The 18,298-nt window shown below is 31.4% G+C and overlaps 1 protein-coding gene across 1 annotated transcript in view; it reads right to left on the reverse strand.

Moving 5' to 3' along the window:
- LOC148309921 (roundabout homolog 2-like) overlaps positions 1-15,546 on the reverse strand; it is a 42,357-nt gene extending 26,811 nt beyond the window's left edge. The window contains exon 1 of the mRNA XM_088259283.1: positions 15,293-15,546. The gene's annotated coding sequence lies outside the window, so the exon portion shown is untranslated. The remainder of the gene's footprint in view (positions 1-15,292) is intronic.
- Between the last annotated feature and the right edge of the window lie 2,752 nt (positions 15,547-18,298).

Raw genomic sequence — 18,298 nt, forward strand, 5'->3', positions numbered from 1 at the left:
CCATCACGCCATTTCTCCGCAGGATGAAACACCACCTCGTGTGGATATGACGAAAGCTAGGAGTGTATGACAAGAAAGAAAAGTGTGTGGCGTTCCATCCTCTCCGTCTATAGTAGTAATAGTTAAGGAAGAGTGGAACCGCGTGAAGCGAATGTGTAACGAGGAAATGCTAAAAATAATTTGATTATCAAGAAGTTTGACTTAGAACGAATAATTTAATCAAAATTTCAAATATTATCCAAAAACAATAAAATGATTCGGCTGCAATCGGTATGTTTTAATGTAATTTTTTAAATTCTGATACATCATTCCACTGCTTTAAGAGCTTCATTAGTAACGCTTTAACGAAAGGGTAAAATAAAAAATCTGCTTATCTATAAATCGATGCATCGTAGTGTCCCAGAGGAAAAAAAGATAATTAAAAAAAAAACTGTGCATCCCAGACGAATAAGGTAATACACGTGTCACACTTCATCCCAGACGAATAAGGTAATATACGTGTCACACACTGCCATGGGTAAAGTGATCTTACCAGCTCCCAATCAGTAGTTTAAATTTGTGGAGCGTGCCTTTGCTGTTACAGGCTCTATGACATGAAATATTCTTCCACCAGCAGGTAGAAACTGTGAGAGTGAGTTTATCTTTAAGAAAAACTTTTAAAAACACATATGATTTGCAGTATCATTATTGCAATTCTCCCTTTTTATTGATTTATATTGTGCTGTTTGATTCAATGTAGCTTTATAAAATATCATTTATTATTATTATTACTACTACTTTTATTATTATTATGGTTATTATTACTATTATTATTACAACATAACACAAGATATTTAAGTCTTAATGTTAATCTTTAGTTTGATCAAACCATCTTATAACAATTGACACACTTTTATCGTTTAAAATTTAAGATTTTTCGACTAGTGAGTACTCCTAGGGACTGAAACGTTTTTCAAAAATCTTTTATTATTTTACATCCCCTACCTACAAATTTTGTTCAAAAATATTTTACATACCTATCACATAAAAGGAAAACGAAGCATTTATTTTTTTAATCTGGAAGTATGTTTATAAACTGAATTAAAACGGGGGATTCTATTTCAAAGGAAGTAATTTGTTGTGTAGCAACTTCGCATTAAATGAGTTTCAACAAACTTCAATACTTTGTAATTCCGGGAATTTATTGCCCTTAGGCGAGATTGTCTTGTGAAACGATAATTCACAATTTGAAAAATGAATAATGAAATATTAATAAGTAAATAAGTACAAAGGTACATTTGCCAAAGGTATGAACACATTTTAATTCATACCTAAATCTCCAAACCACCTCAAGGAACCTTTTCAAATATTTTTAATTATCCCTAAATCAGGATGATATTCTCTTTTAATGTTCAAATTTTTCGTTATAACATACATCGTTTTTCTCACACGGTCACTCTGCTTTTTAACTTATTTTTACATTCCATATTTCTCAAAAGTTGAAAATATAGTAATAGCAATATGATGAATAATGTTGTTTTAAAAAAACAAACACTTAGGCGACGTAACGTGGTGTTATATACAGTTACAATTTAAAAAAAACTGAAATAATCCCCTTTTTTTCTTCAAATTATAATTGAAAAATAAAAAGTCAATCCAACTTATTTTTTTGAAAAAAAAAACAAATATAATTTATTGTTACCGACGGAAGAAATAAAAATGGAGACGTTATTCAAGTAAAAAAGGAAAAAGTCAAGATGGTCAATTTTACAGTTTGTAAAACACCTTTTAGGTCCTAAACAAATAAATCAGTTTCAAATAACACAATTTGACAAATAAATCTAGCTAATATTTTCCTAAACACCAGAAATTTCACGTCAAATTGCAACATATTGATCACATCCTGTGCCGAAATTCCTCCGCCATGTCGAGCAGGCAAGGTAACCCTGAATGTAAATCACTTATGGGACAGATGTTTCGGCTTTCTGGCGACGCGACCCCGTGTTTTCCTGCCCCTAAGTCAACAATTATAATATCCGAGACAGTTTGCTAAATACACATGCACCCTTAAATGTTTATTGCCTCGAGTTCCTTAAGACAGGCGGTCGCCCTTTCCAAAGGTTAAAGTCAGCCTCGAGAGCTCTAATGCTGCGTGACCTATCCGTCGTTTGGTGTTTGCCGACATAAGTGTGTTCTGTGCTCATAATATGGTGACACTTTAGTTTAAAAAAATACACTAACTTACAAAATAAATAAGCAAATATCGCATACCACAAATAAAACACCAAGAATAGATCAGTAATGCAATGTATTCCAGGGGTTCTTTGTGAGTTTTCTTACAAACGTGAGTGCGGTAATTAACCATCTGAACAAAACGTCGTAAACACACATTTTTTGTGAATACACCCTAATCTATACATTAAAAATCAGCATTGCCAATAAGTGTTTTCATTTAAATAAGAGTAAGAGCATTAACATATTTTTATTATTTTTAGTAAAAAAATTAAATATGTGTGTTTTTATTATTTACAAAAATATTTCAATTTCATACAATTTCTGTGAGCCTAAGCGGCGCATTATTAGAAATAGGTATCAAATTGTGGTAGAGTGGGTAGTTTGGGTGAGTCCGCGACACTAATCATGGGACCACAATCCTACACTTTTTTTATATTTTTTTTATATCTCAACAAAGATGAAGAAGAATATGGAAGTCTAGGTATTTACATTAGGACCTATCATAGGCTTATTAAGTGATCACTTAACCCACGTTCAACATTCACCATTCTACCCATGATTGACAACCACACTACTCTAAATGTTGAAACTCCTACATTATTAAAATCAAACACTGACTTTTAGAGTCTACTAAATTGTATTTAATTGTTAACAATATAACAAAATTAATTTTGGTACAATTGTTTAACCTTGTTATGGCATTTTTAAATTACTGTTTGAGTATAGTTATTTAAACTTAAATACAATGATTTTATTTCAAACAAATTTGTCTTTGTTTGTATCTATTTATACTCTCTATAATTCATATCTGTGAATTTGTCAGCGTTAGTACTTGCTAGCATCATTCAGATAATATGTGGTTTTGACTCATGTGACAATAGAAAATTAATCAGAAACCGTTTACAAAAGATAAGGTGATCATTTTTTTTTCAAACCTCGGCATCTGATGTATTTGGTGTCCAAATTACTCGTGTAGTGATCGAAGTATACATTACATAGTGATAAAGTTTAGAGATTACAGCTGCAACCCTTTCTATTGATATAGTAACTGTAAACACACTACGTAAACATATTACTTGTGTTTTTGGGATGAAAATATAATAATATATAATTTAATTACCATATTATAAAATCATATCGAATTGTATTTGATATCTCAATAAAGATAAAGATGAATATTAAAGTCTGAGTATTTGCAGGGCTAACTACATGTCGTAGATAGGTTTAAGTGATCACTTTATTAACATGTAACATTCACCATTCTACTCATGATTGGCAACCACTATTCTCTATGGTTGGGAATATATACACATATCAAATATTCCCGTTCTTTCATGTTCAAGAGTTCTCAGCACCATCGATGGTTAATTTGATTAAGCCTTTTTATTATTACACTTTTTAGACTCTTATTTCTCAAATGTATGCAAGATTCCTTCCGAATCATTTCACATTCTAGGAGACGCCTGAAAACGTGATTTAACATTTGTATAAAGCTTATAATTTGCCCAGTTATTTTATTCACAGCATTTCGGGAGTGTCAAAATCTTTGTTCACAATTCTTTGTTTCTTCACATAGTATAACTTCTAAATGGAGAGACCCAGATTTGTAAACAAGGCATTGGGCACACTCAAAAATGTTATGAATAAAATTTATTCGTTCATTGCTGCGCCTTATGCACTGCTTGCTGTAGATAATGAAACAGAATGAACCCAAATTGTATAAAATAAATTTAAAATAACTGAAACCAGTCTTCATTTTTTTATTTCCATCCATTGTATCCTTGTTCTGCCTTTTTTAAGAATGTGATTTTTTAAACGCAGTGTCATGTTTAATGTCTAGTTTTTTTTTCTTGGGTATTTTTCTAACCAACGGATGACAAAAAAACAAGCATTGATTGCACAAAGAATACAGTACCCAAACTAGAATTCATTGTCAACAAAATGTATCGACGCGTGTTTTGTGTAGGGTAGCATAAAAAAAATGTCCCTTATATTCAATATCTTCAGGGGTATTCATTCAAGAAGAGGGTTCTGTATATAATATTTTTTTGTCATGTATAAATTTACTTCGGTTATATATCTTTTGCCGATTACCCCATGACATCACTTAAGATTTTTTCAACCTTCATCTATCATTTTCAATAAAAGAAATTACATTTCTTAGTTTGTGTATCTTATACACTGGTAATATGTAAAAATCTATTGAATGAGATAACTTACAAACCATCACGCCGCTTCTCCGCAGGGATAAGCAGAGAGAATTAGAACGCCACACTAATCTGTCTTTAAACATAATCTTCGCCTCTTCCACATTCATACATCGTCTGAGAGAACGCATTTCGACTGCATTCAGTCTACTTTCATCTTTATTTTGCTAACTCTGTGCTTCAACTCCTTTAATTAAGGTTGGAACCAGGACTCCATTGCTTAATTTATTATTAGATTAAAACCAATATTTTTAGCTTTTCCACTTTTTTTTTTTTTTTATTTGACCAGCGACCGGGTTTCGTCGTTACCGACATCATCAGACTGATGATGTCGGTAACGACGAAACCCGGTCGCTGGTCAAATAAAAAAAAAAAAAGTGGAAAAGCTAAAAATATTGGTTTTAATCTAATAATAAATTAAAAATGCAATTCCATCACGAAGTGTCAGTGGATAATATAAATCTCCATTGCTTAATTCCAATTTTGTTATCGTTGACTTTTTAATGATATTTAAAAATAAAATAATCAAAATTTTCACCAGATATTTTTTTGTTTAAATCTATTGCTATTTTTTTAGTGTATTTGTTTTGAAAGAAAGCAATAATAATTACCTAAATAAATAAACGTACCATTTTAACTAACCCCTACGGAGTTGCCTGAAGTGAAACGACCGCCTCGGGGTAGAACATTGATCACAACTGACTTTAGGTGCCGAACTAAAAATCGTGGGGATGTTTTACAATAGAGACATTGTAAATAACTGGGTGGCTTACAAAAAACGCTATTTACACTATTACCCCTGACAAAAGGATCACAGATACATTTTACGAAAAACTGTGACGCCCCATACAAGGCTTGAATGGAAACAAAGTGTGCCCCATCCGAGGTTCTATTTTTTCATCATTATTTGTAAGGGCTTATAACAAAGATGAGTTAATGAACAGAATAATACCTATTTTGTTAAATTGGTTTTGTGTACTTAGCTGGAAGCCTTGAAGCAATGACATTGTGTAATCACTTACGCGTGTCATTTTATAGTTTTTTTTTATTATTATAGGTTTTGATAACTTTTGTGGTGCTTACTTATGTACTTAATGAATTGCCTGTGAAGACTAAGTATTGAATGTTATTTTTAAAAATATATTTACTATTTACTTATTTATAATAAGTGTTTTAAACTATTATTTTATTATTATATATTGATTTAGATTTTCATTTAAAAAAAATTGAGTGTGTGCGAATTTTAGTTCACAAATCTATGTTTTTTTATATTGTAGAATACAATATGTATATAAGTCAACAATGTAATAAATGTAATAAAAATATTGAAATATTATTTATCATATTATACATACGTTTATCACGTGAGATATGTATATTTTTATCTCAACATAGATGAAGGAGAATATGTCTGGGAATTTACAGGGCTTAAAACCTATCGTAGGCTGGTTTTAGCAATCACTTTACACATGTTATATTCACTATTCTACCGTTGTCAATCATGAGTAGAATGGTGAATGTTACACGTGCAAAAAGTGATATTTTAAACTAGTTTATGACAGGTTGTAAGCCCTGTAAATACCCAGACATCCATATACGTCTTTATATTCATAAAGATATCAATTTAAATATTTAAAAAAAAAATAGGTTTTACTTAGTAAATACCAGAATTCATAACATTAAATGGTATTTACCAAGTAAAATTTAAATTATAAATTAGATACATTTTACCATAACGAGGTTGCAGATCTTTTTTTTTAACTTTAAATTACGATTAATGACAATACGCGACTTGGTGATAATTAAAACATTTTGAGTTATAAATCTTGATCTCTAAAATGAGCGATATACAAATGTACCTGCTTAAACAATATCATCTATGCCCATTGCATTTGCTAATGGAAGATATTAGAGTACAGTTGTTTTTAAAATTCCTGAGCGAAAACACTCGAGCATTCGCACGAACAATGTCTTGGGAGGATAAAAATTCGATGCGGTGAATGATGATTCTTAGAAAAGGTCACTAAATGCGTAATCCCTTCCATGTGCGTGAACTGAGTCGGCTACTTTTCAAATAATTTCAATGTTTTGCCAACTTACACAATTATTATGTTAACACATTGTTAAACGGGCACAACACAGAAAAAATGCATTGTTGCGTTTTCGAAGAATACCAAGGTATTACCTACTTTAAAATGAATGCGTTTTCTAACAATTCGTTCGGAGTGTAAGTACTAAAATGTTCACAAAGAACATTTCAGAAGACAAAGCAACGAGCAGAAACCGTACAAGCATAATAATATTGTTATTCAGCACCTTTAGTGTGTTCAAATGTGTTTCACTGTAGCCCGGTAAATATTTTGAGTTGTCAGATACAGAAAAGAGATTAATTCTGATTAATTCTACATGTGTATTTTAAGATGCTCAGAAAAGAAGTGGTTTAAATCCATATTTTTATATTAAAACTACTTAAAAATTTTAAAATATTGTTTCATTCGTTTAATTAAAATCTATATACATATCAAATTCTAATTGTACTTAGTATTTACGCAGCATACTTGTAATCATTTTATTTTTTTGTTTGAGGTTAAATATTTTTTATTCCTAGATATGTATTTTTTAAAACATTTTTTTTTTATTCATTGTTTTTAAACGTTGTAAGTTGATCAACTGATGAAATGATTGACCCAACAATGGTCGATTAGAACACTTTAAGTTAGAAATACATACTTGTAAAAATGTTTTTATGTTGTTATTTTTTAAAGTGTAATACATATTTCTTGGGCTGACAAAAATTGATCCGGTAAAACCGGTTTGAATTGTCAAAAAGGGAATAAGTACCATACGGATGTATAAAAACCCTGACTGCTTAAATCTTACACTATTTTAATTTAAAACTGTTTTATTTTTGTAGTTTTACATCAAATTAATAGAAAAAAAATACACTAGGAGAGCGTTTGAGATTTTTTGTCCATAAAAAAATATATGAAGATTCTTTTTTGTCATATAATGCCAAATACTGTACACGCACATTAATAGCATTATTAAATTTTATGTTTAAACATTATTATATTTCATAACTAGCTATCGTGGACATGGTTCTCTTTTATTTTGAACAACCCATATATTTGAATAGAGTTAATGATTTTACTTATGCTCCCACATTATTCAAATTGAGTATTGTTGGAGTTATTTTAATTCTTTATCTCGTGTAGGTTGACATTACAAGCTTCCGACTGCATAATGCAGGCAACTGTTGTTATTTTAATTTTGTGATCATTTACATGTGACTTCTATAGCTCTATTTCGTTACTCGTGCAGGTTTCGTTTAATTTATGATCGTTATCTTAAGGAAATGACATACCGAAATACGACTTAGCAATACCGCATCATACAGTTTTTAAGTTTTGTCATTTTTTATTAATGATTTCATATTTTATTATTTCTCAGTTATTGTTTTTTTCATTTTTTTTTACAAAAAATAGTACATAATAACTCACCGTGGTAAAGTGATTATACACTAATATTACTAACATTTTTATTTTAAAAAAAAATGATTAACCACAAAGTACAGAAATGCTTTAAATATTAATAATATTGAGAATATTGTTTTATTATCCTATGTTTATGATACAAGAAAACCTATCTACCTAAATACGCATTACAGAAATTTTATGCATAAGAGTCCTGGTACCAACCATTGTGTATGAATGTGAAGCATGGAGTTGGAAAAAATTAATAAATAAAAACTGATTTCTGTTAAAATTTAAGCACTCGAATGTGCGTTAAAACTATGCGTAGTAGGTGTTTGAATAGTGAAATAAGAAAATAATGCGAATCTAAGGATAAGCATTATCGATGAAATTAAATGCGTGTAGAGATAAGTTGTATATGTAGAACAAATAAGTAAGGAGAGAATGATAAAATAAATGTATAAGGCGAATTTAGATGGAAACTTGGATAAGATTAAGTTATTTAAGTACTTTATAGCGTACAGATCGGGATATAATATAATCGGTAAGTACGTATGAGTAGATGCATATGTTTGCAGAGAGATATAGGTGTGGGGTTCCTCTTTTCCTTAGCCCTGCTGAGATGCGGCGTGAAGGTTTGTTACTAAGTAATATGTACCTAATACACATATTAAATGCACTATGAATCAATCTTCGATTTTAGTGGCGTGGCTAATCCATCGAGGCCTTTCATACTAAAATACATTGTACAAAATCCTCACGTTAACAATGGATTACTGCAGCATCGCAGGACATCATTGTGACGCAAAATAATATCAAGGAAGAAATGTAGGCTTCTCACACTAAATCCAGCATTTTTCAAAATAAAATCAGTCCAGGAAACTCCCATCTAGCCAGCAGATGTTCGAGACTTTTGTTGGTAAATTTTGTTGTCGTGAACGGGACACTGGTTGCTTTGTCCCACCCATCCCGACGGATTGTTACATCGGAGCGAAAAAAATGGTTACACCCCATAAAGAAATGTTTTGAAAGCGAAACGGACCATAGGAAATTATGCGATTTTACATAGTTTCCAATTTATCGCTTTGCCGCTCGAGACGCTAGGATCTTTTGACAATTTAACACACCCCAATAAACTGGGATACAGTACGGAGAAAACCAGAGAAGCTAAACCCATTACCACTATTTAAATATTTAATAAGACCCCGAACGTAATAACACGTCATATAATTTTATTGAGAAATATGGTTTTGAAGTTCTTACACCTTTTTTCGAAATAGGAATGGTGTTTTATTTATTTGTACCGAACTCTATTGCCTAATAAATAATGTTCTTGAAACTCGAGTTAGCAATATAACATTTAAAGCTGCTCTTTGTATGCATGTAATAAAAAGGGGACTCTTACTCGAAATAACCTTCGCTTTCTATATTGTCCGGAGCGCTTGAATAGTATACTAAAATTTATATTGTACATTTTGGATGAACATTTTATAGATTATATTTACTACAAGTTATAAAATCAACTGCATGACATGTTTATAAATGGCTGAAATATGTAGAAAGTATCACAAAATATATGTTATTTTTACACTTTTTATTGTATCGAATAATAAAAATAAAAGTGAAGTGAAGCATGGAGTTGGCGAAAGAAGTATGAATGTAAGCTGAATGCACATAGCAGTAAGACTACAATCTGTATGATTTTATCTTGTTTACTTCATCTTTAGTTTGGAGAATGTATAGAAGAGGACCTAGGACTGACTTTAGGTACATCAGTAAAATGTGAATTTTGAAATATTACGCTCTCGAAAGTATGTGCTTTTTATCTTCCTTGCTCTAAACTAAGTCTCTATAGTCTTTGTAGACTGTTGGAGTCAGATCTAAAGATACCTAACCCCAACAAAAGACAAAGATTTATAGGTTCTACGTCTTTGTGTGGCCTGTGACGAATTTCAAATGTGCCTTTTTTGTATATTTTAACTATCTAAAGTAAATATAATATAATATAATATAATAAAGTGTATGATTTAAGGGAGCTGCACTGCTCATGACTTAGTTCTCGACTCAAACTCTCGCCCAATGGTACACATACTATAATAGAGTAAGGGTTAGTCTACTATTAGTTTTACAGATCATAGTAGTACGGCAAATATAACATTTCCTATTATTTACACGTAACCAATGCAGAACAAACCCCAAGAAAATACAATTTGAGAACTGCTGATTTATGTTTTCCTTTATGCCCATCGGATAATGGGCGAGGAAGGCTGCAATGAATATGCATGGGCCACAGTTATGTAGATGGGACGCTTGGTACAGTGAGGGTAGTGCGAGGGGGGTAGGGCGGCCGCCGCCCACAGCCACCCTTCCGGGTCGGGACCATAATGATGCATCTCCTTATTTACATGTTTATGGCCCCAGGTGGAGACAAACAGATTTTTATGATGACAAAACATCTCCCGAGCAGATTACACCAGATAGAGAAGCGGCGTTTAATTTATGGCGGGTCGTAAAGCCGCTCTTGTAGATGCGGCAAACAAATACCGGACACTTAATTCTTGTTAAAGTGTATTTCTTCAGACACTTTTACTTAATTATGTTTTGTTCTTTTATTTCTCTTAAAAGTGCCGACTTAATAAAAGAAAATAATAATATTCCATTTTCGTAAAATGAAAGCAAAAGTGTTTCTGTACAACTTGAGGTAAATTTTACGAAAATGACGCTCTTTAAATTATCCAACAATACCATTATTTATAATCAAGCTTGCTCCTTTTACGAGATTCCCGCCGCCCAGGACTTCCACTGCTGACAATCCGTTGGCAGTTCTCCTCTGAACTATGGAACGCGGACCTGATTTGGGAGGATGCAAGGGCGCTGGTAGCCGATAGAAGAGCATGGAGGCAGTTTGTGGATTTCATATGCTCGACATAGAAAGTGGATATAGATGAATAAATCAATTTTTTTTTAAATATTTATTTAACACGATTGTACAACTCACACAAGCTAGTACAATCCGAGTATACACCCCGAATGCCTTAGAGATTGTTGCTATCCTTCTCCATTTACAAGTAGAATTATTCTCATTTACCCTGAGCTCCTTCACCCACGTCATCTGTATCCGATCAAACGAATTCTAGTAATATATATAAGAATCTGAAGCATAGGAGTGCTCACATTAGTTCTACACTTCAGGTGCCAGTCTAGAGTAATGTAAAATAAACATTGGCATGACCAATTGCTTATATTTATTTTGACGACACTGGGAATCAAACCTTAGACCTCTTGCAATGTAGCCAAACATGCGAACCAATACTTAAGAATTAAAAACAGATTTAGTTATTGTACAAAAAAAATGTAAAGATTTTGTACCGGCACTTAAAATGCAAGTCCCATGAAAAAACGTGTTTAAATATGTGTTTTCTGGATGAATTTGATAAAACGAAGTAATATCCACCTAACAAAAGAACGAACGCGGTATATCTAGGTTAAAAAGTCTATTACAGCCTGATTGGCAAGGTTTGTATTTACGGAAGGCGTAGTTCAAAAATCAACAAGATGGCAAATATTTTCCCACCTTTGAATTTGCATAATTCTGCAAATTTAAAAATGGGATGAATATGTATTTTTGTGCCCTCAACGTCTGTGTGAATAAACAGCCCTCGCTATCACCAGTAAACACGCGCATTTTTCGCCAACTCACGGCGCGCTCGCTGTTTATTCGATAAAGCCGCTTAGTAATATGGCACAAAGATTAACAGGGCTGAATATCATTTCACAAACAACAGACCTTTAGAAATATTATTGAAACAATAGGTCCAGGAGAACAATGGGGAGCTCTCATCCCTCCGACGGAGCCGGGCTTTATACTTTACGCGTATTTATCCTGAAACTCAAATGCTACAATTAATAACTTTAAATCTAATAACATAATGAAATCATTTCATTCTTATTTAATTGGTTATCAAAACCACTTTTATGGCCCAATATACGATAAATCACAACCTTATTTTTTTCAAACCCAGGTAACATTTAACATAACTTAAAACACCGTTTTTGTGTTGAAAAAAAAACAAATAAATATTTGGTTTTGAAAAGAAATAGTTATTGAAAGGTTATTAAAATCGTTTATAAATATTGAAACATATAATTATTTTTCAATACATGTAAAACATCTTACTACTAGTGTTTTAACTAATGGTGGAAGAGCATTCCATGCCATCGGTTTCGCAACAGCAAAGGCTCGCTTGCCAAATTAATTCTGCTAATAGATGAGATCACTTTGCACCCACGGCAGTAGGTATATTCATAGTGACTTGTTTGTTCAATTTAATCAAAGCTATACGCGTGAGAGCGCCAAATGCCCTTTCCATTTATGCTCGTCTTTTCCTTTTTTTTCTCATATACCAATCAAGAAATTCACCCTTAGCTTTTTCACATACGTCATCTGTATCACATCTTATAAATTCTACTCGTAGATAACTAACTAACTAACTATCACGCCGCTTCCCCGCAGGGGTAGGCAGAGAGAATAGAACGCCACACCACTCTGTCTTTGCAAACATTTTTCGCCTCTTCCACGTTCATGCATCTCCTCATACATACTCGTACATACATACTAGATTTAGGTAGTATTTTACGAAAATGTCACTACAATATATTTATTATTGATTTTTTTATTATTTTGTAAATCAGTATTAATCACCATGCCTTTATGCAATTAATCATCAAGTTAATGTAGTCCCTATTTAACAAACATTTGTTTTTTTTTTAAGAAGCCAGTTATCTTACGTAATTTGCATACGCTCTGGGAGAGGGCTAGGTTAACTACTTATTTTGCGGCCTCAATGAAAACAGTAGCTATGATATGTAGATAAACAATAAAAATATTTTCAGCGGTTACTATATAACATCCATGAATAATTATTTTGTGGTCAACGCGACGCGACATAAGGAAGCAGATGCGGTCAGTATTGTCATAAAAAATATTATAAAAACAGCCGACAAAAGTACTTTCCCTCTTCAATCTGCACTAAAGATAAATAAAGTAAAGATCCAGATGCCCCAGACATCCATATTCTCTACGAATAAAAATGTACTTCGTCTTTGTTGAGACTTCTATAATCTAATTACTTTCATCAATTGATTTGTGATAATATCAATCAATTTGTTATTTGAATTTTACTTGGTAAAATACCACAAATTTTTTTAAATCTATTATAGCACGTGTTTCGATGCATTCAGCATCATTATCAAGTGAAGCTTTGTCTAAATTTAAGGTTATGTCTTTGGAATCGTGAAGGATGAAAAGGGAGTAAAAGCTGTTTCTTATTTTTTATCAGTGAGAACTTGGCCCCTTCTATTATACATTATAATATGTACAACAAATATGGTATTTACAAAATAAAATAATAAATAATAATTATTCACAAGCTTAAATCCAGTTATCGTCCGCCTCCGTAGTGTAATGGTCAGCGCGCTCGGCTACCGTTCTGGAGGTCCCGGGTTCGATTTCCAGAGGGGGGTTTAATAAGTATAAGTGATTTTTTCACTCTTATATTTAAATAATATTACCCTGGACTGGTACCTGAAGCGGAGGGCTGATCACGTTTCCTTCGTGTGTTAACGATCAAGATAACACTGCGTTTATATAATACAGTGCCCTATGCACCATTGGAGTGCGAATAAGGGTTCGAATGAAATAAAATCCAGTTTCTCAATTTCGTCAATTCTGATCGAAAGCTGTATTAGAATTCAATAATTTGAAAAATATATATTAGATTTGAATCCATTCAATAATTCATCTGGGTGTGTGTTCTTATTGTATTTTATTTTTAAATATAAATTTTAAAAAAAAATATCCAGAAAATTTAATATCCAGAATTTTGAACATGAACTGTTCAAATCTCTAAGCTGATAACAATATTAAACACTTACAAACTTAACAAGTATTTACTAGCTATGTAGATACATGTAAAATTCATATATATTAATTCAAATAAACATTTATTTATTAAAACTTCATGGACAGAAAATAAATAAGTACATTGGCGGGCTTATTGCTAAAAAGCAATATCTTCCAACCAATCAAAAACAGACTAGTGATATTAATCAAAACATTTGATACCATATAAAGCTGTTTGCAATTAGAGGGTAGATAGTAAATTTCTTTAAAAAACTCTTAACAAGCTACGGTACCACTTTTATTTAAAATAATATTGTACTAAAAGGCACCGTATTAATTATCTTTAAATATGCATATAAAAAAATACAAAACTCTCATTATTATCCAGGAAAGCTGGTTTTTGCTAAAATACTTAAGAATTAATACCTTTACGTAAACTGCAAGTTAACATTAAACTGATTATAAAAGTTGTTTAATTTCATTACCTAATAAAATATCATACAATTTTGGATAATTTATGTAACGCCATTTTCGTAAAATACTACTTGGCGCTTAGATACTGATCGGGTAGTTTGGGTTAATATTTTTGCCGTATATTGTAAACAAATTTGGGTAAAGCATATTTTGGAATACATGGTACCGAAAATGTCAAAATAAAATCACTTGTTCACCAAGCCTAGTGATAGGTACGATTTTTAGATTATCACCTTCATAACTTTTACTATTTTTCAATAAAATCCATATATCATTAACAATTTTGTACTTACCCCACATTTTCAAAGCATAAAATTAGTTACAACATTTGAATTATTTATTTTGTTTCAATCTTCTATTGCCCGAGGGATGAAACGGTACCTACCTATCCAAAGCGAGAGAATTTATCTACCCCTCTTCTATAGACCACAAATACAAATTTAGCTATTAGTTCATAGTTTTAAAAACATCCCTCTAGCGTTCCGATACGCCTAAGGGGAGTAAATACATAATCACCGCATAACACTTCTTTAAGGGTGGGTTTGGAATATTTGAAAGGAATCCGTTCTCTAATCCGGGCATCTTGGGAGTCGAAAAAGATAACGAAGTGCGACATTCGAGGGATTTTATAAGTGCGAACATATGCTCCATATGGATGTTTATTTGAAGTGGTAGAATTTAATGAAGAAATGTTTTTTTAGAATATTTCTTCTATGAAATAATCTGTTTTCAAGAAGAAAATGAATGGGACCCTTGTGTGCATCTATGTGTATCTGTGTATATCAAAACACAAAACTTAATGATAAAAGCTTATATTTGCCTATTTTTATTTCTATATTTATTTATTATATTAACAAAATTACTCTAGGTAATTCAGTACATGGTATAATTAAAATATATGAAACATAGTATGAAGTTTAAAAATAGTCTCGTTATTGCATGATAAAAAAATTTATTTGCTAATAAATAAACATTCGAAATGAAAGATTACTAATCATCAAAGAGTATTTTTTTGAACTTACCAAACTGCAGTTATCCTCGAGTGACGTATTCAAAACAAAACAAAATTTTCACAATTCGTTACCTTTGACAGTTTTCACTAAATTAAACTTGAGTTTAACAACAGTTACTTTTTTTACAAATATTTTAATTTCAAAATAGTCCGTTGCACTTCAGTCGAAATAACCAAATACACAAATTTTATAAAAACGATCGCGATGTTTTCAGCGCGTGATCCAAGGCGACGTGGATTCCAAATGACGTTTCTATCTCAACTGGAGCTTTAGGAAAGCTCATTGGCTGCGCAGGCCGGGTTCGCGACGGTGGAGGTGGGCGGAGGGGGGAACAAAGGAAGGAAGGGGGTAGTTTTGTGGGGGGGGCGATGAAAATAGGGAAAACTTGATGCATTAAACGCCAGGTACATAGAATCCGGTGTTGGGATATAAAAAGGTAACGCATTTTTATCATGAAAGCTTTTCGCATCTGTCAGCTTTTTTGTTTTAATGCTTATTTTTTTACATGAACTGTGGATATATTTCTGGTAGGTACGTAGCTATAAACACGAAGCATCGAGATGATGTTATCGCTCTCTGACACGGATGGATGTATTATTTTTATAGCTATAGGGTTGATTAGAAAATTCCATTATTTGTATTATCTTTCGCTGCATTTTCATCATGGTGAACGAGAAACAATTTCCATAACGATCGTAAAATTTCTCATACGAATCAAACGTTTTAGATAGACAAATTTAATCTGCTTTATAGACGTAAACAATACCTAAAAGCTACGTCATTCTAATGAAACTAAATATTTGGTATATATAAATAAATATACATTATATTTAGTTTTAGTCGAATATATATATTTATATATATATATATATATATATATATATATATATATATATATATATATATATATATATATATATATATATATATATATATATATATATATATATATATATATATATATATATATATATATATATATATATATATATATATATATATATATATATATATATATATATAAATCTTAATTTTTAATCCTTCGGATGTTTGTTAGGTATATATTTTTCACACCATCTTCTTTATTCGTAGCATCCTACATGAAGATAAGACTTAAAAAATAAAGGATTTTAAAATAAATATGTATTCCTTTTTAAGATATATGATTTTAAAACCTAGTCTTTTTACCCTTTTTTGCACAGGATTACTACAGTTTAACTTGATATTTTTATGTGTATGTTGAAGAGAACTATATTTATCGGGATAAATAACGTGAGCGTTTATTCAAACATTTACCACTACACCAGTAGATTCATTAAAAAAGCTAACTTATCATGACGCCGCTTTCTCGCAGAGATACCCACGCCCACGCCATGTCACTCTGTTTTTGTAAACAATATGCGCCTCTTCCACATTAATGCATCTCCTCATATATTGCATACATGCCGATTATTCCAAGTCAAAGACCACATTTAAAAAAATGTATACATGTACTTTATCTTGCCAAGTTTTTTTCGGTTTTCCTTGTCTCCTATTAGCCTCATAAATTCATTTTACTTATCTTTCTTCACTCATTTGTTCCACATTTTTGATTTGGCATATGAAACAAATACGTAAGCAAAGAACGTTTAAAAATCATAAGAGATGAAATTAGTTTTTTTTTCATTTTCTTCTAATTTTGTATGTAGATGGAATAAGAATAAACGAAAAAACTTTAAATGAGCAAGTCATGTAAATACTTGAGAGTAGACATATCAGATGTCGAATTAATCGAAGAGTGTGTATGAGGAGATGCATCAACGTAGAAGAACTAAAGAATGTTTTGCAAAGATAAAGTGATGTGGCATTCTAATAATAGAATGCCAAGAGAGTGCATCAGAGATACTCTGCCTAACCCTGGAGTGAACCGTCATGCTGGTAAGTTAGGTACATTATCTTACTCTATTCTATACTCTTATCTTTGATTTATCTAGTTAAATTTCCGAATTGGATTGGAATTTTACATATAAAAAATACAAAATGCATAATTGTGTTGCTTTTCAATTCTGATGATAGATATTTCCCTTTAATTTGGCTACCACAAAACATTCATATTTCATGGCCGAATTTCAAGGGTGCATATTATTATTTTGCGATGAAATGAATTTTTCGTGAAACTGATACATTGTATTTACAGGGAAATTTCAGGTGAGCTCTGCTCTCCGTCATCCCCCTTCCACCGCCCTCTGCCGACCCCCTTCTCCAACATATAAACAATGATCATTATTCCGGGGAAGCCTTCAAGTGCCCGAGCCACCCTAGCTCGGCCCTTCCAGGGGTGGATCCCAAATTTAGATTGTTTTTCGTGTTTCAACGATTAAAAATAGCAGAAAAATTTGGTTTGCTTTTAATGAAACGTGATTTTATTTTCAGATATTAACTTTTTTATTCAACACGTGATGATGTAGAAAAAATTTTTTTTTCCTCTTTATTTTTAATATTTTTGCATTTCACAATATAATTTGTATAATTACGAGCACAAAAATTGTATGGATACAAAAAAAAGATCACACTAATACCTGGCCTGTGTGTAGGTGTACATTTTATTTAAGGTTATATATAATAAAAGGTACTGAAAAGAATACAATAGATATCGAAAATATAAATAGATCAAAAGTGCTAATATAAAATAGAAATATTTAATTTTAACAGAAAACAAAGAACCAAAAAGTTAACAATATTAGGTATATACTATATGCGTAGTAAATTAAAAGAAAATGCTACTTAGATCTGTTTTTTAAATAAACAATTTCAGCAAAATCTTTAATCGAAACAAATTTAAATAATTAGTGTTTATCATATTGTCATTATGGAATGGATTATACAGTTTTGGAGCTATGAAAAATATGTGCCTTTGTACGAGTCAGTATTTTTTGTACATTATTCTCTGACTAGATATTATATTAATATTATCAGGAAATAAATATTGGCGAAAAAAAAATTTTTAACACATGTATTTTTTTAAATTCTCTTTCG

The sequence above is a fragment of the Brachycentrus maculatus genome, unplaced genomic scaffold (genome assembly GCF_059751285.1).
Source record: "Brachycentrus maculatus isolate JH-2025_06_01 unplaced genomic scaffold, ASM5975128v1 h1tg000115l, whole genome shotgun sequence".
Taxonomy (NCBI): Eukaryota; Metazoa; Arthropoda; class Insecta; order Trichoptera; family Brachycentridae; genus Brachycentrus; species Brachycentrus maculatus.